Source organism: Bidens hawaiensis, unplaced genomic scaffold (genome assembly GCF_021521415.1).
Source record: "Bidens hawaiensis isolate Kalapana, Puna unplaced genomic scaffold, B.hawaiensis_p1.1 tig00016783_1, whole genome shotgun sequence".
Lineage (NCBI taxonomy): Eukaryota > Viridiplantae > Streptophyta > Magnoliopsida > Asterales > Asteraceae > Bidens > Bidens hawaiensis.
Genome location: NW_027492545.1, coordinates 304,506 through 329,726, shown reverse-complemented (window position 1 = coordinate 329,726; position 25,221 = coordinate 304,506). Strand labels below are relative to the sequence as shown.

Here is a 25,221-nt window from a genome sequence, read left to right as displayed (position 1 = left end):
CAAATTTCACCGACAATAGAGATAGTTTCAACAGGGTACAAGTCCCCATTGTCTCTGCACCTAGAAGAGTTGCATCAGCCTCATGGTACAAACAAAATATTTGCACATAAGACAAGCAATTACCTTTTTTGTATAAATTATATTCTATAAAAATAATCAACATACGAGCAAAATAATATTTTGTAAATATGATTATAATATACTTAATTACTTACCATCTAAAACAGCATTCGCAACATCGGTAGCTTCAGCACGGGTGGGCCTTAAATTATCAGTCATGCTATCAACAACACGTGTAATACCAGTCGGTTTACCAGCCATATTGCATTTGTAAACAGCTGCTTTTTGAAACAAAAATACCTAAAATAATGAAAATTAGTTACGATTCTACAAAATAATGACAATGATAATGATAATAATCGGAAAATGAGAACATGTAATTTCACGCTCACCTTCTCGGGTGGAAGGTCTATTCCCAAATTACCCGTAGCAAGGATGATTCCATTTGCTTCCTGAAGTAGTTTATCAAAATTCACGAGACCCTGCAGCAAATCGGACACACATGTAAAAATTTACGAGACCCTGCACTACTGAAGAACCAACTTTACTAAACTTTGGGATTTTGGGAAAGGACCAACTTTACTAAACCAAATAAAACCTAAGTTTGACCTTCTAAATTGGTTTTTTTGTAGCATGACTACAAGCTTTCATCAGATATGCAAGAATTAAGCATATAATACTTTAAACCTATGAGAATAATTATATATTATCATAATACTCATCTCTGTGTTTATAAAGGATGATCAAACATACATGTAACTCTTTATCTTCTCATTAGCATCCAAGCCTTCTTTTCGCAGCAAAGTGTCTGATCTCATAACTACGTCAATTAGTTTATATCTAAAAATTAAGTTTCAAGTGGACATAAGCAAAAACCAAATCAACCATATAAAAAATATAAAACTAATTTGTGAAAACTTATGCAGCTATACGATGATCAGCTGCATTAAAAATAACTAAAAAAACAACTTGACTTTTAATCCTAAACGAAATTAAAGTGATAGTTTAAGTTTTAAAAGATCAAACTGTCCAAAATATATAATATAAATATACCTCCATCACCAACTTGACCACCACCTCTATCACCACGTTGCCCAGCACCTCGATCACCAATATGACCACCACCTCACCCAATACCTCGAATACTACGTACACCACTACATTGACTACTACCTCGACCACCAAACCGCCCAGAACCTCAACCACCATAGTGTACAGTACCTCGGGCCATAGTACGTGCTAGGGGTGTTCAAAAAAATCCGAATACGAATCCGTATCCGAAAATCCGAATCCCGGATATCCGAAAATTCGGATTCGGATTCGGATATCCGAACTATCCGATATATTAAATTTAATATTTTTATTTTAATTTAAGTACCAATACATTAGATTAAACCCCTAATGTGTAAACATAAGCGGCCGTCCAGACTTCATGCTTTCACTTTGTCTTCTCCAGCCTCCATTATTCCATATCTGTTCAATCACCATGACTCCACGAGAGTGATGAGACACCGTCTTTGACCACCTCCGGTCCCCGCTCTCCACGACCATAGTCTGTCCCCATCTCCGGGATCCAGCCGCCGACACACACAACATGAAAACACATAAGTTACTATGTTCTTGTTTGTGGTAGATCTATCCTTAGAAAAGGGTGAAGTCCATAGATAGAACTTAAAAGTTTCTCAGCCACTCATCATCACTCAACTCGAGATCAACAGACAAAGAAACAACAGAAACAACATAATAATATATTACTACGTTCTTGTTTGTTAATTACATCTGTTAGATTGGTTCATTACAGATTTATTAGATCGAACATTTTTTATAAGATTTCAGATATCCGGTTTACTATCCGAACGGATATCCGAAATTTCGGATACACGAACTTCGGATATCCGAAATTTCTGATTCGGATTCGGATTCGGATAGTGAAATCCACTATCCGAAAGGTTCGGATATCCGACTATGAACACCTCTAGTACGTGCCATCATAACTACAATAAAAACATAATAATAGATATTCAATGTTTTACTGCTCAAATAAACACATAATTAAGATAGTTTTCCTCAAATTTCCAATTCAAAAACATAGTAACACCGTTAACTCACTACCTAGCTGTAGCTGCCTAGTGTTGTTAGCTTTAATTAAAGCAGATTCAACATTATCACCACATTTAGATTTTCACCATGCTCTTAGTTTTGCACGACAATATATAGGCATGAAATACTTCAATGCGTGGAAGTTGTAATTCATCGGTGATCATGTTAAAAGAATCATCATAGTCTTTTGACATTTATAGATCACCATCATTTCTTAATTAAATCCTAACCTAGACATTTTGCTAAATTCCCTATGCTTTCTCTCACTTCTAATGCGTCAGGCATTTCATCAACACCTGGTGAGCAGCATCAATCCCTTCTATTCTCTATGATCAATTATGTGACATTCGTCAAATTTGAGTCTCGAGTTATACTCGTATCTTAAACTCTATTTTGTAAACCGCTCAAACATTTTTTAGAACTTTATTTAAATTATTATATAATGTTATTTTAGACCTCAATCTTAAATAAATCGATGTTTTGTCATACTATGGTGTCGTTAAGAAAAACATAAGGGATTCAAAATAATTTTCATTGGGTTGTTATAAGCTTTTGGAAACTTTTAAACTCACATTAAACATTGTTTAGAACTCGAGGGGCCAAAAATGTAACATCTATACACCATCCATATAAATAGAATAAACCCTAAACCTAAACTAAAAATCACCAGCCGCCACCCCCTTCCTCTCTCGAAATTCCGGCGACCGGAATAGCTCTGGCGAGCTCCGGCGACGTCCGACACCAGCTCTGGCTACCCATCTCCCCTTTCACCGACACCACCACCCCTCACCATCACCTCCTGGCCACTCCCCCTTTCCCCCTCGACTTTCCGGCGGCCGGACACCACCGCCGTGGCCCTCGGTGCACCGCCTCTCTTTCTCACTCCGTCACCCTCTCTCTACTATCTCCAGTTTCTTTCTCTCTCTCTCAATCTCTCTCTCTCTCTCTCTCTCTCTATCCCTGCAGCTCTCTCTCTCTACTCTCTCCGGTTTCTTTCTCTCTCTCTTTATCCCTCACCACAGCTCTCTCTCTCTCTCTCTTTTCCCGCGTCTTTCTCTCTCTGTCTCTGATTTGGTTTTTCCGGCGGCCGGAATTGGCTCCAGCAACCCTCCGTGTCTTCATCTCCGGCAGTCTTCATCTCCGACGACCTCGGGAACAGCTAATAGGTAAACTAACAATTTTGGGTTTAATTACGAGTTCAATTAACAAATCGTTATCTTGGTTCGCTTGGTTTGTATGCAAATTGTTGAACTAGAAGTCACGGGTTCGAGTCTCATCCTAAGTCGGTTTTTGGTATTATTTATACTTAACAAGTTTCGGTTACTATTAGTGCTAATATTTCTACATAAAGATTATTATTAGTATTATTATGTTTAATTTATTATTATTATTATTATTTCTATTATTAACAAGATAATATTTATTATTATTATTATCATTATTATTATAATTATTATTTAACAAAAAATATTATTATCATTATTTTCATAACAATAGATTATTATTATTATGATTAATATTATCACTATTAATATGATTATTAAGTAATATTATTAAATTATATTGTTGTGAATATCATCCACTCGTTTTATTAAACCGAAACCCATGTCAGGCCTAGTTACCATTTAACGTCATCATCACTCGAGTTATATCTTTTGATCACTAATACTATTATTATTAAGATGTTATAAGTTGTAGTTATTATTAATATGGCACATATAATTATTATAATAATAATAATAATAATTATTATTATTAAAAACTTATAAATCTATTAATGATATATTCAACAACAAAAGTAATAAATTATATTTTCTATCACTACTACTATTATTAGTTTTAAAAACAATTCTCAAGTGGTAGTATAGTTATATATGTTATTATCATCATGATCTTATATATGTAATTATATATATAACATATTTTAAAATTATTATTATTTATTACTATCCTTATTATTAATAATATTATCTTAACCTATATTATCATTTCATTGTTATGAAAACCGAACTCTTGATTTAAAACCCGTCTTGTTTATATTTAATATTGGTTTAGTTATTTAAAAGTCCCAATAAAATAATATTATTTTTATTCTAATTATTAATTATGTACGAGTCCCTAACCATTAACAAATTAAACGATAATCCGATTCACAACCGAACCTTTTCGTCCAATGTTTCCAATATAGTTTCATTATGGTTTCAAGTTCATTAATATATATTACGTTATTTATTTTAGTTAAGGTGTTTATCGTTTCAAGTCGGATCTGTTCGTTTACCGTTCGAGCTTCATTTATTTATCTTATTAGTTTCTCGGTTCATCCGTCGAGGTGAGTACTTTCATACCCCTTTTTTTCCATCTTCCGTTTCGGGGTGACATTTCATACTTATCAAACTAAATGCTTTATTTACTTGAATCTTGAACCCACAAACGTGATTGTATACCTACTTGAATAATTGCTCGATTTGGTGTTCTATGCTTATTTGTCTATGTGTTTATCGCTTTTGGTTGATGGAAGTCTATAAATCCTAGACTACTTGGCATCCCCTTGTAGCAAGGTGTCGTTAACGTAATGCAATTAACGATATTCTATTAAATTCTAGACTACTTGGCAACCCCTTGTAGTTAGGTGGCGCTAACGTAATTCTATTAGCGATTGTCAATTTATCCAAGTTATTGTTTTTATTTATTGTTTCGTATACAAGTTTTGTGGCTTTTTATTACTATATACTTATATATTCAAACTTATGAATTGCTCACCAACCTTTGTGTTGACAAACTTTATTTTATGAAATGTTACAGGTTTGACTTTTGTTGACTCGAGGACTTGACGAAAACGTTACCAAGACCATTAGGATATTAGTAAAACGAACAATATATTGTTACTTGTATTTCAACTTGTTTGTGTGGACGAGACGTGTTGCTTATTTGATTTGTTGAAATAAAATGAGTTAAATAAATATTGTCACTTTAAACAGTGTCTTGTGTATTTGTCCAATCACGTTGCACCCCGACATGTTCCGCCGCCTTTGATCAGGATGTTACAAATTAATCATCAAAATCACCCCCAAAAACACTAAATGACTCGTATAAAGCTCTAAAACCCTAGAATCATATGCAATTCAGATCCAACAAACCCTAGAATGCATAAATAACAGACGAACATCAATTCAAATCCACTTTAGATCCAACAATCGCTGAATCACTAGATTCAACAATCAATGAATCATTAAAATCAATCAACTACAACACACATTACGTGATTATACAAACGCATCTTTATGAAATAATTACAAATAATTAATTAGCAATCTATCATAATCGAACAATCTAACAATAGCCGGCACTACTAAGAATTTAACTGTTATAACCTAATCGTTAATACTAATAATCATTCGAAATCTGTGGCAATTAATCGGTAAATAGTGATGAGAAAACGAACCCGACGAATTAACCGATGAAGCATCAGCGAAGATTGTCGGAGTGAAGTTATACGGCAGTGTAGATCACCGGAGTAATGTTATAAGGCAGAGGAGATTGCAAATCGTCGTGGCAGGGGTGATGTTCAACAGAGATGGCATAAGTCACGTGCTTGCTTAATTAATAATAACATGCTGCTATTGCTAAACGTCTCAAATTATTAATTGTTTTAAATATAAAGGTTAAAAAAATTCCAACTGTTAATTACCGGTTGCAAAACCGTCTACCGGTTGAAAAAAAACTTTGCAAAAAACTCCGACCGTCTAGCCAATGGTTGCAAAAGTTCCGACCGCTTAGTCACCAAAAATTAACGATTGCAAAAACTCTGACCGCTTAGTCACCAGAAATTAATGGTTGCTAAAACTCCGACCACGCTGCCACCGTGTCAAGTAATTCGCATTTTCGGTAGCAAATTTGCTAAATCGGTCGCTAAATTTGCTATCATTTTTTTTCGGTAGCAAATTTTGGTTGCAATTGCTCAATTTTCTAGTAGTGTTAGGTTGACAAGTTGACCTCTTCAACTATGAGACCTGATCCTTACTCAACTGCTCTAAAAAGGTTTGCACCTCCAAAAGAAACGGGTAGGGGACTTCATTCAATGACCCCCCACGATCACCCTTGGAACAATAAGAATAAGGCACATTCAGAATATGTAATGTTAACTTTCCTTCCATATATAGTCTGGTTCACATCCATGTTACCGTAGATTTTTTATCCTTGACACACACATCTATTACATAGACCCTATCTTACAAATTATGTAATGTTCTCATGTGTTTCTATGATTAGAATCAATTAAGTTAAATGATTGTTAACTAAAATACAAGTGATTTATTTTTGTTTTAGACTTCGGTTATTAAATGTTTCAATAGGATTATTAGTAAGAATTTTTTATAGTTTTTTAAACACATTATTTGTCATGTTGACTCAGTAAACCCTTAGGGGGTGTTTGGTAGAGGGATTTGATTGGGGAGAAATGGAATTAGAAATATTTCTTTTGTTTGTTTTCTACTTTTCATTTCTATTTCTCTTTCTATTTCTCTAAAACTAGAGAATTCCATTTCTCTTTAAAACAAAGAGAAATCCATTTCTCAGCAGCCTCCTCATAGCATGTCACCACCTCGTCTCCGGCCACCACCTCGTCTCCGACCACCACCCCGTCTCCGGCCGCCACCTCGTCTCCAAGTCTGCAACCGCCACCTCGTCTCCAAGTCTGCAACCACCACCCCGTCTCCGCCGTTCGCAGTGGTGAACACAGAGATGGTAACCGGTTGTAGGTTGCAGGTGGTACGGGTGAACGGAGATTAGGGTTTCAAGTGGTGGTTCGTGGTAGGTTAGGGTTTTCAGATGGTCGGGTGATTGTGGTCGCAGGTGGGTGACAGTGGTGGTGGAAATCGGCGGTAGTCGCAGGTGGCTTCTGATTATCATCATCATCATCGCCACCACAACCACCACCACAAAATCTCCAAATAGGCAGTGATGACAGATCTGAGCCTCCTTTTTCTATATCTTATGTTCCAAAAATTTGAATCATTTTAATTTCATATTTTTAATTTCTTGGGTACTGTGGTTGAAGAAGGGGATTTGGTGGCGGCAGCCGGTGGTGGTGGGCTGTGGTTGAAGAAAGGGCTGTGGTGGTGGTGCTGGTGGTGTGGGGCTGTGGTGGTGGGGCTGGTGGTGGTGGTGGGGCTGTGGTGGTGGGGCTGCGGTGGTGAGTGGTGTCAGGTTGGGTGGAGGTGGGGTTGGGTATGGTAGAGTTCTCTGTTTATTTTCTCATGTACCAAACAAAAGAAATGATTCTCATTCTCCATACCAATTCTCTTTCTCTACAATTCCATTTCCATTTCTATTTTCTCTCATTTTCCATTCTCTGTACCAAACACCCCCTTAATGAGATAGTCCAATGTTAAACACAATATTTTCAAAATAATTGTTTGTTCTCCGAAACGGCCTCTCTGCTTGTTGTATTACATAAGTAGCTTAACGAATATATATACATACACACACACTTAAGTTTTGGCCGATAGTGTTGAATACCGTAATGATAAAGCAGTTAAACTACCATAACCAAGAATAACATCTAACGACGCGTAAACCTAATTTACTGATCTAAGCTACTACTAATGACGTCGATTAACATAACAATAATAGTATTATTATTCGGTTATAGATTATACATATATAAACCAATAATTATCATAGATTTTTATCTTACATCTGCTTATTTAATAAATCATATAAATGTAATGTTGAGAAGTTTTTTCAAGTTCTTATTTTTGTAAAAAATTCTAAAATAAATAATGGCTAATTGAAAATACTTTATGGTCTCACATTATTTGTCATGTAATCTTTAAACCCTTAATGAAACAGTCGAATAATTAATTAGCAATTAATGCTAATTAATATTGTTTGTAATATCTATATCTATATCTATATCTATATCTATACTCTCTAATAAAAAACTACAAATTTTATCACTTGTCACTCTTAAATTAAATCTCACCCTTTTTAACAAATTTATAATAGTAAAATAATAGTTAACATTTTTAAAATTTATGCTTTAAAATTTGTTATTTTAATATTTACTTTTTTTTCAAACATTTGATATTTATAATTATCTTTTACTTTAAAATTGTTTTTAAATAATATTGTACAACGAATGTATTAATGTATTTTCAATAACTACTCGTGTAATACACGGGCCTCAAACTAGTTAAAATATAAAAGATATCAAATTTTGGGGTTTTGAAGTAGTAGACGAACTAGAGGTAGTGAAGCGTCATGGCTAGGTCCATTTAGGGCTGTAAACGAGCCGAGTCGAGTCGAGCCAGAGTGTGCTCGAGCTCGAACTCGAACTTAATCGAGCTGGCTCGAGCTCAGCTCGTTTTCTTTATCCAGCTGAAAAATTGAGCTCGAGCTCGGCTCATTTAAAGCTCGAGCCGAGCTCGAAATTTAATTTTTTTTATTTTTTTATTTTGTATTTTTTATTTATTTTTATTTTATATTTTACAAATTTTGATATATAAAAGAAAAAATATTATAATTTTAACATACATATTATATAAAAATTATAAACCATAGAATTTTTTACGTTATATGTTTTTTTTAGTTATTCTTTTATAAGCTTTTAGGTATTTAGTGGCATACTATATGTATAATTTTTATTTATTTATTTCTTGATATGCAATTATTATATATAGATATTAAAATTTAGGGTTTAATATAACCGAGCCAACGAGCCAAGCTAACGAGTTGAGCCAGACCGAGCCACGAGCCGAGCTGACCTTGGCTCGAGCTCAGCTCGTTCAGAAATCGAGCCGAGCTCATTTAGAATCGAGCTTTTTCGATCCGAGCATTTTTTGAGCTATTTTCGAGCAAGCCACGAGCTTTTTGAACATCCCTAGGTCCATTGCGGTTAGCTCCTGAACCACATTGTGCCTGGATATAAACCCGGCTGAGACTGTGGCGTAAATAGAGTTTTGCTCTTCTAGTGACACCATTCTTTTTTTCTTCAGTGAGGATCGACTTTGGGGACTTTCATGGGGACCAAATAATAACCGCTAACGACCATGTTATTCCGTTATACGTTGTTTGGCGGTAGTTAGTGTAAATAGTAATGATTAAGCAATCAAACCACCATAACCAATAATAACCGCTAATGACCCGCAAACCAAATTTACTAGTCTAGGCTACCCCTAATAATGTCGAATAACATAACATTAATAATAGTAATATTATTCGGTGTAAAGTATACATAAACTTATAATTAACATAGATTTGTATCCTAAAATCGTATGAAAATACGACCCTCGTGTATCTTGATTAATTGGATTGTTTCGTTGTGAATTCATATATGAAAGGTTTGTAGATGTGTGCTTATTTAATAAATCTTACAAATGTAATGTTGGGAAGTTCTTATTTTTTTAAAAGAAAAACTCTAATATAAATGATCTTTAGTTGAAAATATCTTTTGGACTCACATTATTTGTCATGTTGACTCTAATGAAACCGTCCAATTAATACTAATTAATTTTGTAATATTAAATATAAAGATATCAAAAGATTACAGGGTTAAAGTGATAAAATAAATAAGGTTTAATATATATAATATGATGCTAACCTCATTTCCAAGTTCATTTCACGGCTGATGCGGCTTAGCAAGATGAGATGTAAGTGCCAATGTAAACATCAGTTCTTATTTTTGTTCTTCAAGTCTTTATCGATTGTATAATCTGTTGAATTGTAATCTTTTTATGCATCTTTCAAAATAGCTGCTCGTTTTTAAAAGTCGCCAATTTGTGGGTTTTTTTTCCTTGATTTGTATTTGATAAATTTTCGTTATTGATTTCATTTTGGTGTTTGCCATATTTTAATGTGTATTCTACTTTTTGTTTTTGGGTTGGTATTTGATAATTTTAATTCATCATTTGAGGGTTAGGTTTTCGAATGTGTGCTGACCAATTTTTATGCTCACAGTATACATTGATCTTTGTCTCCAATCTTTGACGATCGGATCAGATCATTACAACATGTTGATTATTCATAGAGGTGTTGTACTTCACTGGTATGGGAAACTGTCTATTCTTATTAAATAGTTTTCGAGTGTTTCTAGCTCTTCTATCCGGAAAGAAAATTGTTGTTTTGGAAAATGTTTTACCTATAGAAGAGAACACTAATGCATTAACAAAATTGAATTTTCATTTTATCTATTGTACGTATTAACCAAATAATGGTGTCTTTTGTAGGCCAGGACAACACCAGGTACGCATTCTATGGCTAGCAAGGCGAAAGGGAAGCTAAATGGTTCGAGATGCGTTCGGGGTAAGATAAAATAACAGTTTCATCACTAAAAATGTTTAAAATGAAATGAAGAACATATGTATTCATAAAAACATTAGTTTTATCATACGTGTCATCTGGTTAACCCACAAACACCATTTTGCTTATTTTTATTGTTCTGCATTAATAATCAATTTTCAATAATGATAACAAAGACAATAACATTACTATATCAGTTTGAACCGGGCACCATTACTTTCCATGATTTAAACTCTATTATCTTGTGTATGCAGTATTCTTGACAAAACTGCTACCAAGACGTTGCTAGCTATAATTTGCGCTAGGAACTTTTACGTTAAAAAAGGCACCTAACCTTTTGGCCATCTGTCATATCCGAGTTTCGAGTAAATACTTTGTCCTTTATTTAATCTATGTTAATCATCAGTTAGCATTACCTAGCCTAATATTATAGTTAATTTTTTTTCTGAAAGAAATACTATGGAACCTGGTGTGCTGAATGTTGGTGAGGCGGTTGCGAAACTACATGTGGCACGTACAATGACCCAGACTCTATACGAGGAGAGAAATCGGGCTATGATACGGGCCGAACAAACGCTTTGGGATCCCAGAACCCATTGTAACATGTTGATTGTTCATAGTGTTTTTTTCTTTTTAAATTGTGATTGTAATATGTTGATTATTCATAGTGTTGTTTTTTACACTTTAATTTGAGACCGGTCAATTAACATGTTTCCTTGTTGTACCTTTTGATATATTATCGATAACTTATGAAAACAAGTAATTACCTACAACTTACAATATTTTAAGACCCAACAATTGACATCAATAGTATAAGACCATGAGATTCACCACAAACAACACATTAAAACAATAAAAGACCAAACCATTCTAATGGGCATGGTTTAATAGCAAGGGCAAGGGGCATTAACTTTGGTTTTTAGTCATTCATTATGTTCGGTTTTTTGTCACTCATTAGAAAAAAGGAAAATGTCAAAAATATCCATTTTAACCATGATAATTCCCAAAATGTCTATATAAATCCAATTGGCTCCGTTATGACTATAAAACCAACCAAGCCGCCTACCTTTTCTACCCAAATAATCGAGCGCCGCCTGTCAAGAATGTTTCCCCGTCAGCGCACACTTTTCTTGCCCTACCAACAAAAATTTCGAGTATTTTTTCCCAAATCTAGGCATTGGGTGGATTTTTCTAGTGGTGGATAGATTTTTTTAGGTGCCTTCAAATAAATAAGACAGGTGGCTACTAGATTAATTTAGGCGGCGCTTGGTTTTTTCATATTCAAATCATTTTTGTTTTTTTGTTAATTCCCAACCGGCTCCTTATAAAAAATGTTCCTCAACGAGAATTCATGTTCCATCTTTTTGGTTTCAGGGTTATTTGAGCTAGCTCATGTTCAAGATCCTTCTTTCATTCTTCAACTTCTTTTTTATCACCATTTTCAGTGTGCACTTGGTCATAAATATGAAACAAAAAGGATACATGAATAACATGAATGCTTATAGATAAATGTGTAGTGGATGATCTAAACGAGCCGATTGCTGGTAAAAGTATATTATAAATCCATCCGGCATGTTAAAATATCTAGTAGGGGTCTAGAAAAATCCACCGGGTGCCTAGATTTGAAAAAAGTAGGCGCCGCCTGGAACATTATTATCGGTCGGGTCAGAAAAGTATGCGCCGATGGGAAACATTCTTGACTAGTGGCGCTCAATCATTGGGGTATAAAAATTAGACGGTCCGGTTAGTTTTGTGCTGGACATAATGGAACCAGTTGGATTTGTATGGACATTATAGGAATTATCATGGTCAAAACCAGTTGGAAAGTCCAAATGGCAACCTGTTTCCAATTGAGCGAGCTGCGCAAAAACAAAGCGCAACATTAAATGTGATGGGTCGGATATATGATGATGTTTTAAACCGGTTATGGAGGGCCCAGAAGATATGATTTTATTGAGTTCACACACAAAAAAGAAAACTAGGAATGGGCCTCAAGCCCTGGGCAGTAAAGAGCAAATGCCAAAACCTAACTGGAAACCCAAACCGTCTCCAGTTGGACCTTTAGCGCCTGGCCCGCAACTTTAATGGTAACCGGCACAAACTTGTGTACAAAAAACCGGTTAACCGGAAACTGAACTGAATCGGTTTGTTTCAAAAACCGGTTTCCGCCAAACCGGTTCCCAAATTAAACCAAGCTGGCAGTTTGTATAGCGGTTTGGATATTTCACAATCAAACCTTTTTTTAATGCAATTTGTTTGCTTAGTATGATTTATTGTTTGGTTTCTTTTTTGGTCTTCGCCCTCTTTGGTTAATGACCAAGGGGGATGCCCTAATATGTACCACCAATTTTTCCGTCGTTTTTAATAAATATTTGCCAAGGATAATGCCCATTTTACGAACAAAAAGAAATAATAATAACGTTAACTTTTATTTCCTTTAAAATTCACTAACGTTTACAATATCATAGATTTTTATCCAAGATCTACCTATTTACTAAATCTTACAAATATAATGTTTATTGGACCGTATCTTGACAAACAAACACACAGTCACGCGACTAATATTTAAAGACAATTGTAAGATTCTTTTACTGTAAAACCGGAAAAATCAAACCGCACAAAACAACCAATTACATTGTTCCTATTTAAACAAAACACAACCTTAACCTATTCTAATTTAAAGTACTTTCAAATAGATAAACACCAATCTCATAACTCCAACTATTGAAAATAGATAAACCAGAACTACATTAAAAAAAAAAACTTTATTTAAAACACTCTCTTTATTTATCTTGAACCCACTTTCAACCCGGTTATGATTGAATTACAATAATGGAAAAAATTCAAGAAAAAAAAAATTACAACTCAAAATATAAATAAAAAACTAAAAGTGTAAAAAAAATGTATAATGTCTCCCATGTCATGCCCGCTCCAAAAACAAAAGCAAAAGAAAAAAAGACATAATGACGAGAAAAAAGACATGATGACGAAAATAAAAAATTAACACAATAATAAATAAAAAAATACACAAAAGATCGCAAATATAACACAATGTTTAATAATATAAAACAATATAAAAAAAAGACACAATCAATTATGAAAATAAATAAAAACATAATGAAAAATAAAAATACACAGTGATCTCTTTCCTCAAAACTGTGTCTTTTTTTCTTTTCTTTTTTTAGAACGAGAAAGACGGGATGAACAATTTTTTTATTTACTTTTTCCATTTTTATTTTAAATTTTGAATTATGATTTTTTATTAACTTTTTATTATTTTTTGTGAGATTTTTTTAGCCGCAAATCCTTCTCATACTTCTCATTTTTGTCACTATTTATAGAATAACTTGACCTTACAACAATACGTTGACAAGTTTTTTTAGGTTTAGAAATAAAGCAAATACTCGTTAACTGAAATTATTTATATGTTTTACTTTTGGTTCATTTTGTAATATTTATTAATTAAACATAAAAAATGCCTATACGAAGAACATATCTATATGGTTATACCAGATCCGTGAAACCCATTTAAACCAAAACCGGATTACCTATTAAAGAGTCGATCCTCAGTCTTAGAAAATCACCCATAATCAATACCAGAGGTCGATCAATATGACAGGTTAATAGTTGGATTCGCCGATCTACTTACTTTGATAACTGTCATGAACTACTCGTTGACTAGTACATTTGCATGTCGTCGATTTGAATTACGGTTATTTGGGTATTTAAAGGTTATTTAAATTATTCTTTTAGTTGATTTAACATGGGTTTATATACCAAATACCACTATTTTTTATAAATACTTTTTCCTCTTATCCTATTTTTGAAAATACTTTCTAAATTAATTAATGCTAATCAATGTTGTAATATTAAATATAAAGATATCAAAAGATTATATGTGTTATAATAATCATAATATGATTAGGATTTAATTATGCTTTCTTTTACTATATATATATGATATGATGCTTAATCTCATTTCCATTCCAAGTTCATTTCACGGCTGCTGCAGCTTAGCAAGATGAGATATGAGTGCCAATGTAAACACCAGTTCTCATTTTGTTCTTCGAGTCTTTATGATCTATTAAATTATAATCTTTTTTAAACATATTTCAAAATAGCTGCTCATTTTTTAAAGTCACCTATATGTGGTTTTTTTTGTTTATTTTATTTTACTTTTTTGATTTGGATTTGTATTTGACAAATTTCATTTGTGGTGTTCACCAAATTCGATGTATAAAATTTCATTTTGGTGTTTGCCAAATTTTAACGTATATTCTTTTTGGGTTTTTTTGGTTGGTCTTGATAATTTTAATTCATCATTATTTGAGGGTTTTGTGTTTCGAATGTGTTCTGACCAATTTTTATGCTCACAGTATACATTGATCGCTTTCTCCAATCTTTGATGATCGGATCAGATCATTATGACATGTTGATTGTTCATAGAGGTGCTTACACATTAACTGGTATGCGAAACTGTCTATTCTTGTTAAATAGTTTTCGAGTGTCAGGAAAGAAAATTGTTGTTTTGGAAATGTTTTACATATAGAAGAGAACATTCTAATACATAACAAAATTGAATTTTCATTTTATCTATTGTACGTATTAACCTAATAATTAATGGTGTCTTTTGTAGGGTATGACAACATCATCTACGCATTCTATGGTTTCATATCCAAGTTCCGAGTAAATACTTTGTACTTTATTTAATCTACATTAATCATTAGTTAGCATTTTAGCCTAATATTATAGTTATTTTTTTTTCCGAAAGTAATACTATAGCTTCCAACCTGGTGTGTTGAATGTTGGTGAGGCGGTTGCGAAACTATACGTGGCACGTACAACGACCCAGACTCTATACGAGGAGAGAAATCGGGCTATGATACGGGCCGAACAAGCACTTTGGGAACAGTGCGTGACGGGCTTTGATAAACCCATTGCTCATGTTGAAGTGGATGGTGCCTCAATCTCCATTTCACAATCGGTATATCATTGCCTCATCTCCAATATGATTATATACATGGTGTTCATGTATTTGCTCCTGTGTATGGCGATCTGCTAGAGCATTCGGAATTGGAAGATAACTTGCAAGTCCAAAAAAGTTTGATCTGACCTAAGAGAAGTCATTGTAACATGTTGGTTGTTCATAGTATTTTTTTTTCTTTTTAAATTGTGATTGTAATATGTTATTTATTCGTAGTGTTGTTTTTTACACTTTAATTTGAGACTGGTTAAGTAACATGTTTCCTTGTTGTACCTTTTGATATATTGATAACTTATGAAAACAAGTAATTACCTACAACTTAAAATATTTTAAGACAATTGACATCATATGTAAAAGACCAAACCATTCCAATAACCATGGTTTAATATCAAGGGCAAGGAGTTATCAATAAATATTCTACACTTAATTCAATTTCGTGAACAAAAAGACTTGGGATATTCTACACATGATATTCCAATGGTCATGCTTTAACAGCAAGGGCAAAGGCGAATCTCACATTCTTGATTGGGATACTTGACCCCACACTCAATATATATATATATATATAACGTTAACTTTAGGTTTTTAGTCATTCATTATGTTCGTTTTTTGTTCACTCATTAAAAAAAGGGAAATAAAATATCCATTTTGACAATGATAATCCCAAAATGTCTATATAAATCCCATTGGCTCTGCTATGTCTAGTCTAAAACCAACCGAGCCGCCTACTTTTTCTACTCAAATAATCGAGCCCCCTGTCAAGAATGTTTCCCAGTCAGCGTCTACTTTTCTGGCCCGACCAACAAAAATTTTCCAGCTTTTTACCAAATCTAAGCACTAGGTAGATTTTTCTAGGTGCCTACTAGATTCAAGGGCCAGATGGATTTTTCAAATAAGACAGGTGGCTGCTAGACTAATTTAGAAGGCACTTGTTTTTTCAAATTCAAATCATTTTTGGTTTTTTTTAATTCCCAACCGACTCCTTATAAAAATATGTTCTTCAATGAGAATTCATGTTCCATCTTTTTGGTTTTAGAGATTATTTGAGACAGCTCATGTTCAAGATCTTTCTTTCATTCTTCAACTTCTTTTATATTACTATTTCAGTGTGCATTTTGGTCATATATATGAAACTAAAAACAAAAAGGATACTTGGATGGTTATAGATAAGTGTGTTCTATAGTGGATGGTCTAGACGAGCCGATTGATGGTAAAAGTATATTATAAATCTATCCGACATGTGAAAAGATCTAGTATACGCCTAGAAAAATCGTTCTGGCGCCTACAAAATCCACCAGGTGCCTAGATTTAAAAAAGCAGGCGCCTTCTGGAAAAATTTGTCAGTCGGGTAAAAAAAGCAGGCGCCGATGTGAAACATTCTTGACAAGTGGCACTCAATCATTGGGGTATAAAAAGTAGGCGGCCCGGTTGGTTTTGTGCCGGACATAATAGAACCGGTTGGATTTGTTGGACATTTTGGAAATTATCATGGTCAAAACCAACCGGTTGGAAATTCCAAACGACAACCTGGTTCCAACTAAGTGAGCTAAGTAAAAATAAAACATGTTGTTGGCCCAAACGCTACCACAAGCAATTAAAAATTAAAATCGATTGGATGTGCCAATGAATGGGAATACTTCAAGCAAACCGGTTAGTCCAAATCTTCATACTAAAAATTATTTTGTTGTTTTAGAGGAGGTGAATGAAACTCGAGTAGATGCTTTTTTGGATGAACGCACTAAATTATGGGATATATAGGGAAAGACGTGAAACCCACAGATACCATGAAACAAAAACTCGCATGCCAGTTGATAAATTGCTCCGTTGGTCTAAAGCCCAACAAAATTACTTTTATGGTTTGGAAATGGGTGAGGGGGGAAACAGTTGAAGTGGTGTCAAATGCAAGCTCGGATGAAGATAATTCATATGATAATTACGAAGAAGAGGAGGAAATAGAAGACATTGAAGTGGAGAAGAAACGGATGGCACAGCTCGCTTGATGTCTCGTAATGTAATGTAATTTGTTTGCGTAGTAGGAGTTCTTGTTAGGTTTCTTTTTGTGGTCTTCACCCTCTTTGGTTAATGTCCAAGAGTGGGGGATGCACTAGTATGTAACAACCAAATTTGCATTCGTTTTTAATAAAATTTTACCTAGGGTACTGCCCTTTTACCATAAATATAGCGTTAACTTTTATTTCCTTTAAAATTCAACTAGCGTTCACAATATCATAGATCTGTATCCAACATCTACTTGTTTACTAAATTTTAAAAAATACAATGTTTATTTCTTTATCTTGACAGACAAACACGCAACACGCGACCAATATTTAAAGACACGTTCGATTCTTTTATTGTAAAATCGGAAAAATCAAACCACACAAAACAGCAGATTACAATGTTCCTATTTAAACCAAATACATCCTTTTGCTATTCTAATTTAAAGCATTTTAAATAGATAAACACCTATCTCATAACTCCAACTATTGAAAATAGATAAACCATAACTAAATTAACAAAAAACAAACTATATTTGAAACTCTTATGTATATATATCTTGAAACCACTTCCAACCTAGATTATTATTGAATTACAACAATGTTGATAAGTTTTTAAAAGTTTAGAAGTAAAATAAATGCTCGCTAGTTATTATTGAATTACAACAATGTTGATAAGTTTTTTAAAGTTTAGTAGTAAAATAGATGCTCGTTAATTGAAATGGTTCATTTTGTATTTTATATTAACCAAACATAAAAAATGCCTATAAGTAGAACATATCTATAAATGGTTTGTGCCATCGATCCGTGAAACCCGTCTAACCCAAAACCAGATTACCTATAAAAGAGTCGATCCTCAATCTTAGAAAATTACCCATAATCCATACCAGAGGTCGATCAGTCCAGGCAGGTCCATAGTTAAATTAGCCGGTCAACTTATTTTGATTGTCAATCTTAGAAAATTACCCATAATATATACGTACTGCTCGTTGACGACTATATTTGCATGTCTTCGTTGATTCAGATTACGGTTACTTTGGGATTTTAAGTTTATATAAATTATTCTTTTAGTTGTATTTAACATGGGCGTATATACCAAATACCACTATTTTTGTAAATATTTTTTTCTCCAGACCTGTTTTTGGTTAATTATCAAATGTTTCAAAGGATAATATTTTCTTGTATCACATTATTTGTCATGTTGACTAATCTGTCAACAATTAATAAAACAGTCAAATTAATTAATGCTAATTAATTTTGTAATATTAAATATAAAGATATCAGAGATTATAGGTTATAATGATAATATGATTAGGGTTTAATTTTGCTTTCTTTTACTATATATATATGATATGATGCTTAATCTCATTTCCAAGTTCATTTCACGGCCACCTAGCAATATGAGATATAAGTGCCCATGTAAACAGTTCTTCATTTATTTTATCGATTTTGAATTATAATCTTTGTATACATGTTTCAAAATAGCTGCTAGCTTGTTTTCATAAATGGCCAATCTGCGGGTTTTTTTGCTTTGTATTCGATAAAATTTCATTTTTGGTGTTCACCGAATACAATGTATGGATTTCATTTGGTATTTGCTAAATTTTAACTTTTTTTTTTTGCTCTTTGACTCGGTATTTGATAATTTTATTAATTCATCCTTTGAGGGTTTTGTGTTTAGAATGTGTTCTGACCAATTTTTATGTTTGAATCATGTGTTATCTTGCAGTATGCATTGATCTCTGTCCCCAATGTATGACGATCGGATCAGATCATTATGACATGTTGATTGTTCATAGAGGCGCTTTTGAGGTATGCAAAAATGGTTATTCTTGTTGAATAGTTTTCTGGATTATGAATGTTTTCTATGTCTTCTATCAAGAATTAAAAATTGTTGTTTTGGAAAATGTTTTTTATTTTATTTCGTTATTTTGCAATGTAAATGTTTTAAACAATAGAAGAGAACTTTAATTTTAGTTTTTTTTGTTTTCTAATTTTAGTTCTCTCCCGTCATTTTCAACGCGCTGGAGCTGCATTTACCGCTAATTAATCTGTTGGATGCTCCCATAGATACGACGCTGAAGTTCCGTTGTTATTCGAACGTAGAAGAACGTAATTGGGTAAGAATCTCCATCGTTGTTAGGTTGTAATTGTGGTTAGAACTAATAGCGCATAGCATGATAGTTGAGGGACCAGTATTGTAATTGTGGTAACAAGTAACATAGTTTACATTAGTAGGTAATCTATGTTGTTACCATAGTTACAATATTGGTCCCTCAACTATGATACTATGGCACTATTAGTTCAAACTACAATTACAACTTAACAGTAGTTTATAATCCTTTGTTGCTGCATTTATTTGCTTGATTCGATTTTTGGATTTCGGTTGGATGATGTGTTCGATTTAAATTGTTTGATTGAAATGATGCTTTAATTATGTGAATTGTGCTTAAATGGTAAAATACATCTAGATTGATAATTAGTTAATTAGCTTCTAATTTTTGAAGTAATCTAGCCTTTGTATGGTACATTAATAATAATTGCTAATGTGATTATTAATTATTATTAATATCATTATTATTTTATCATTTTAAGCTTGTTTTCATTTGAACCTATAAAGTACAAAAACTAATTAATGTAGTATCTTTTGTAGTAAAACTAATGCCTATAATAAATAATTAATATGTACCAACAAAAGTTAATATTGCTTATATTCTTTATAATGTATTTAGTTAAATTTTTATCATAATTGTTAATCTTTTCTTTGCTTCAATTTCAACAGGACCATAAGCATAAAGAATACATACAAAAAATTGTATCTAATTATATGGTAAAGTTTGTTCAACAATGTACATAAGATCATAATTGCATTATATATAATTTGCTTTGATTTTTTTTTCTTTATTATTATTTTTATTTTCAGGCTGTGTACAAAGACCTGCACATAATAGATCCTTCAATGGTCTTTCTTCCATCAACGGTCTTTCTTTCATCGTATTCGAAGCATAATGAACGAAAATGCACCTGGAGTCTATACATTTAAAATGCTGCAACACATCATGCAAACACTTCATCAACGGTTAGAGACGCTTGTACGTGCTATTCTTGTTAAATAATTTTTGGATTATGAATGCTTTGAGATTAGTTTTATTATACACTTGTTTAATGATGCTAGTTACTACATTAACCTTTGTGTCATCTGTTTTTTTGTAGCGTATGAGTACGTTCGGTTGTGTTAGAGTGTTGTCGGGGTTGTGAAGCTACACGTGGCGCGTACAATGACCCAGACCCTATACGGCCGGAGAGAAATGATCAGGCTAGGATATAGGCTAGGATATGGGCTGCTGACAAAACAACACAACACTTTGGAAAGATCGAGTGCCCGACATACTTTGATGAACCCACTACTCATGTCGGAACCACCATATGGAAGTGGATGGTGCCTCTTCATCTTCAGTTGGCGTTATGTTTATAAGTCCTAAAGAGATTGATTTGACTTAGGAGATGATAATTGATTAATTGTAACATGTTGGTTGTTCACAGTGTACGTTCTTGTAAAACTTGATTGTAACATGTTTATTGTCCAGTGTTTTTTGTTACCTTTTAATTTGAGGCTGATATATAGTATCATGTTGTTGTACCTTTTGTTTTTTTTTTCCGTGAAGTATGATATATGTTGATGACTTTTGAAAACAAAATAACCGCCTACAACTTACAATAGATTAAGACCCAATTATTGACAATAATTGTATAAGACCATGAATTTCACCACAAACAACAAACTAAAACACTAAAACACTAATTCAATGGTCATGGTTTAATGGAACAACTAAAGAAAATGATGAAGAATTATCCTCAATTATTCCTCACTTGATCAATTTCGCAAATAAATTTCTTTTAAGCGGTGGAGTTGTAATACCCTGAAAAGTTAAAAAACCCGCCTCTCTCACTTTTCACTATAGGTGACGATTCATTCCCTTTATGTTCTTTGTTTATTATTGTATCATTGGGGATTTGGTTATAGTTTGTTACATCTTTTATCAGTCATGTGTTTGTGTGATACATTGAATATGCTTAAGGTGCCGCAAACACCCTTGGGACTCATCCTCCTTGTTGAATCTTTAAAGAACGAGGTTCTGATACCAATTGTTGGGATTTGATGTTCAAAATCGCCATTGATTCGATTAATATTAGAAATATATGCAACATAAGTAAATCAGTAAGATTAAATCAATAAGAACACAATGAATTCATAGCAAAACAAGGATAATATATTAACATTAAAAAAATTATACAGAACGAGCAACTCCCCATCGACAAATGAATAGTTGCTAGTTTTGAACTACCGAGCAACTACTATAAAACTCAAACCAGAATTATTATGTGACTCACAGTTTTGTGTTGAGTCATTATAAGAGGATAAAGGGCACTCATTTTTACCCATAGATACCCTCAAACCACAAAATCACCGGCAATAATACCCACAAGTACCTTAAAATTTTTGGTTTTTTTTTAATTTAAAATAAATTAAACAATTAAATATAATTAAAATTAAACTTTCATTAAAATTAATGAAATATTCGAGATGCTCGGAGAACATTGAAGGTTGGGTAATTGTGATCGTCTCTCTTATATTGGCCCCGTAACATTTTGCTACGCATAAATCTCGATGATGTTTCTGTGTCTTCCTCTTCGACCATGAGATCTTAGTAAAATTGTATGCTATTGTCGTTTGAAAAAAATATCGTTATAAATATTGTTCGGCGGTATGAATATCCTAAGATCATAGTTTGATAAATTAGTCATTGACAGTTTAATTGAATAAAAACGATGAAGGTTTGAATGAATAAAATGCTAGAAGATTTGAGTGAATAAAATGGTGAATGGTTAGCGGTATTTATGTGTAAAATAATATTGTGTAATAAATTAATTATTCTCATTGAGGAAGGTTTGAATGAATAAAATGCTAGAAGATTTGAGTGAATAAAATGATGAATGGTTAGCGGTATTTATGTGTAAAATAATATTGTGTAATAAATTAGTTATTCTTAGGGACTGAGATATGATGTTAAAAGAATATTTATTCTGAAAAGAATACTATGTGTTTAATTGTAGAAAGCTGGCTATTAATTCTTCAACGGTAAAAAAGAAAAAGAAAAAGTGGCATGTTCTATGTTGACAAACTAGAATTAGTTTTTTTCTTATATAAGAATCCATCCAGAAGTGAATTGTAGCTTCATGGTTATGCCTGATCGTTAAATCTCAGTTTTGCATCCTTAGCTTGTGATTGTTAAAACGATCTTGCGTGTAGTAGTTTTAACTAATTTTCATCAAAATGAACATGAATTACACATTCACTTCAGGATTTAACATATACGTTTGAACTTTTGACATCGTCAAAATAATACATATGTCAATTGTGACTCTCACCATTATATATGTGTTACGATATAGCGAATCTATCCATTCGTTAGGTTTGCCCGTTAATTTGCAATTAATGCAACTCAGTTTACGATATAGCGAATCTATATGTGTTTACCTATAGACTTACTACGTACTAATGTGGTGACAAACAGTTTTGATAGGAAAAAGAAAACATTCAACCAAACGTTGTGACTTTATATATATAGAAAGATCGATGATTTTTACGTAGGTTTTTCTCGAGTATGATTTTGTTAACAAGAAACATACTCATTCTTTGTTTCTCTATGAATTATTTGATCAAAGATTTTGAAGGTACCACAATAATACTTTTAAGCACGATTCAAGGACATATCAAGGCATTACCAAATACTCCCTCCGTCCCTATGAAAGTATCCACATTTCTTTTTTAGTTTGTCCCATTACAAATGTTCATTTTCAAACTTTATTTATTATTTCTAAATTTACCCTTAAAAATGCAATCATTAAACTTTCTTCACAGCCTTTTATATATAACATAAACCGAACTACATATGGAATTTTGTCTTTTTATATTATAGTAATTTGTTAAGAAAAAAACGAAATCATTCAAACTTTCTTAAATTTTTTGTTTTTCAAACCATGACACTTGTAGATAGACGGAGAGAGTAATAAAAAGTACACTCTTGATATTATTTTCATCTTGGGTTTTTTTTCCTTTTTAACGACGAGTTTCTTTTAATCCTTGTTGAGTGTGTGATTTGAACACAACCATCTGAAACCCAAACCCAAGTGTTTAAAGGTTCACCAACTCATTAATTGGTTACAACTATTATTGAGTATGTAAATAGAGAATAAAATTGTCCGATGATGACAAATATTGTTGTATATCGTAATCCTGGTATAATCTTATTGCTCGAACATAAAAAAGTAATAGTATGAATGTATGATGACAAGAAATTCAATTTTCAAGGAGGTAAGTACATTAAATATTTAACTTTATTCATTAATTACCGTTTATTTTATTTAATATTAATTTTTACATTCAATTTCAAATTATAGAAGCATTTTGGGTTTAATCCATGTTCTGATCTGTATATATATAAGATGCTTAACTGGATGATCAAATGCCTCTGCCATTATCACAGGTTTTATTAGTAAGTATTTTTCTTTTATCTTCTGTGGTTATATATGTATCAATCTTATTTGTGTTGGATTATAAATTTATAATACTTCCAGACATGTTTCAAAATAGATCACTTGTGTTCAAAAGTCTATATTGCATTTTGATGTTAATCAAAATTACGAAATTTTATGGGTTCCGAATTCGATGTGGATATATAATTCTTACTTTGACGATTTTGTGTTATGAACATGTTCTATTCATTTTTTATTTTTTTGAACTTGTTATATTATTTACTCCGTGCAGAAATATACGTAGCAAGCTAAGGACACCAAAATGGCACCTGAAAAAGAGCAACCAAGTGCAAGTGTTTGCCCACTTTGCAGATGGAATTTTTACCATCCTAAGGCACTAAATGGCCATTTGAGGACGCATACGCCTGTGCAGCGTAAAATGGCAGCCATTGCTAGGGCTGCGAGTTCTAGCAGTACTAACGTTTCGGGAGGGGATGTGAAAGCGCCAGAAACGTCTAAAAAGTTAAAGACCCCCGATCTCAACAAGTCACCCCCAAGGGAGGACGATGATGATCAATGATTTTCTTGTGTCCTTGCAGTTGTAATTTGTGTCCCTTTTTTTCATATGTTAAGCTTTCAAGTAATAAAGTAATGTAGTGTTGTTGAATTGTTGTCTTACATGTCGAACGTTTTAGTTTCAATCTATAAGCAATGATAGCTATTATAATCTTGTGTGAAAAAAGATCATTAAAATACTAAAAGAGACAGTCGATCAGTATTATCAACATACGTTTATGATTGTCTTACTGAGAGCTTGAACTTAAGAACGAAAAAAAAATGAAGATTGTACAGTTTACATCTCATTGTTGTGACTTGTGAAATAAAAGAGTTAATAATATTCAGATGTCTCTCCATTATATGTTAATTAACAATGATATATGTAATAGAAAAACCTAAGAAGGTAGTTTTTCGGATCTTATTAATGTAAAGGTCAGGGTTGCCTTCTTGGTTCCTATTACCGTACACAAATTTTTAACAGGTTGCGAATTTTTGTGTGAAGGGCGGTTCAACCTTTTTGGATTCGTTGTTATAACGACACTTCAGATTTACATAACACAAAATTGGGTATTTAGGTGAAGAACTAAGAATTATTTTGCTATTTAGAGGAGGTGAGTGAAACTTGCATAGATGACTCGAATAGATGTGCCAATGAATCGGAATGCTTCAAACAAACCGGTTAGTCCATAC

At 32.8% G+C, this 25,221-nt stretch overlaps 2 long non-coding RNA genes across 2 annotated transcripts; one reads left to right on the top strand and one right to left on the bottom strand.

Annotated features, from left to right (window-relative positions):
• Positions 1-214: 214 nt before the first annotated feature.
• Positions 215-5,734, bottom strand: LOC143552140 (uncharacterized). The gene is made up of 3 exons (XR_013138595.1): positions 5,603-5,734; positions 453-542; positions 215-360 (listed from the first exon to the last, which is right to left on the bottom strand). It is a non-coding gene; the product is annotated as an uncharacterized LOC143552140 (long non-coding RNA).
• Positions 5,735-19,971: 14,237 nt separating this feature from the next.
• On the top strand, positions 19,972-20,767 carry LOC143552139 (uncharacterized). Its single transcript, XR_013138594.1, has 3 exons — positions 19,972-20,251; positions 20,360-20,528; positions 20,650-20,767. It is a non-coding gene; the product is annotated as an uncharacterized LOC143552139 (long non-coding RNA).
• Positions 20,768-25,221: the final 4,454 nt, after the last annotated feature.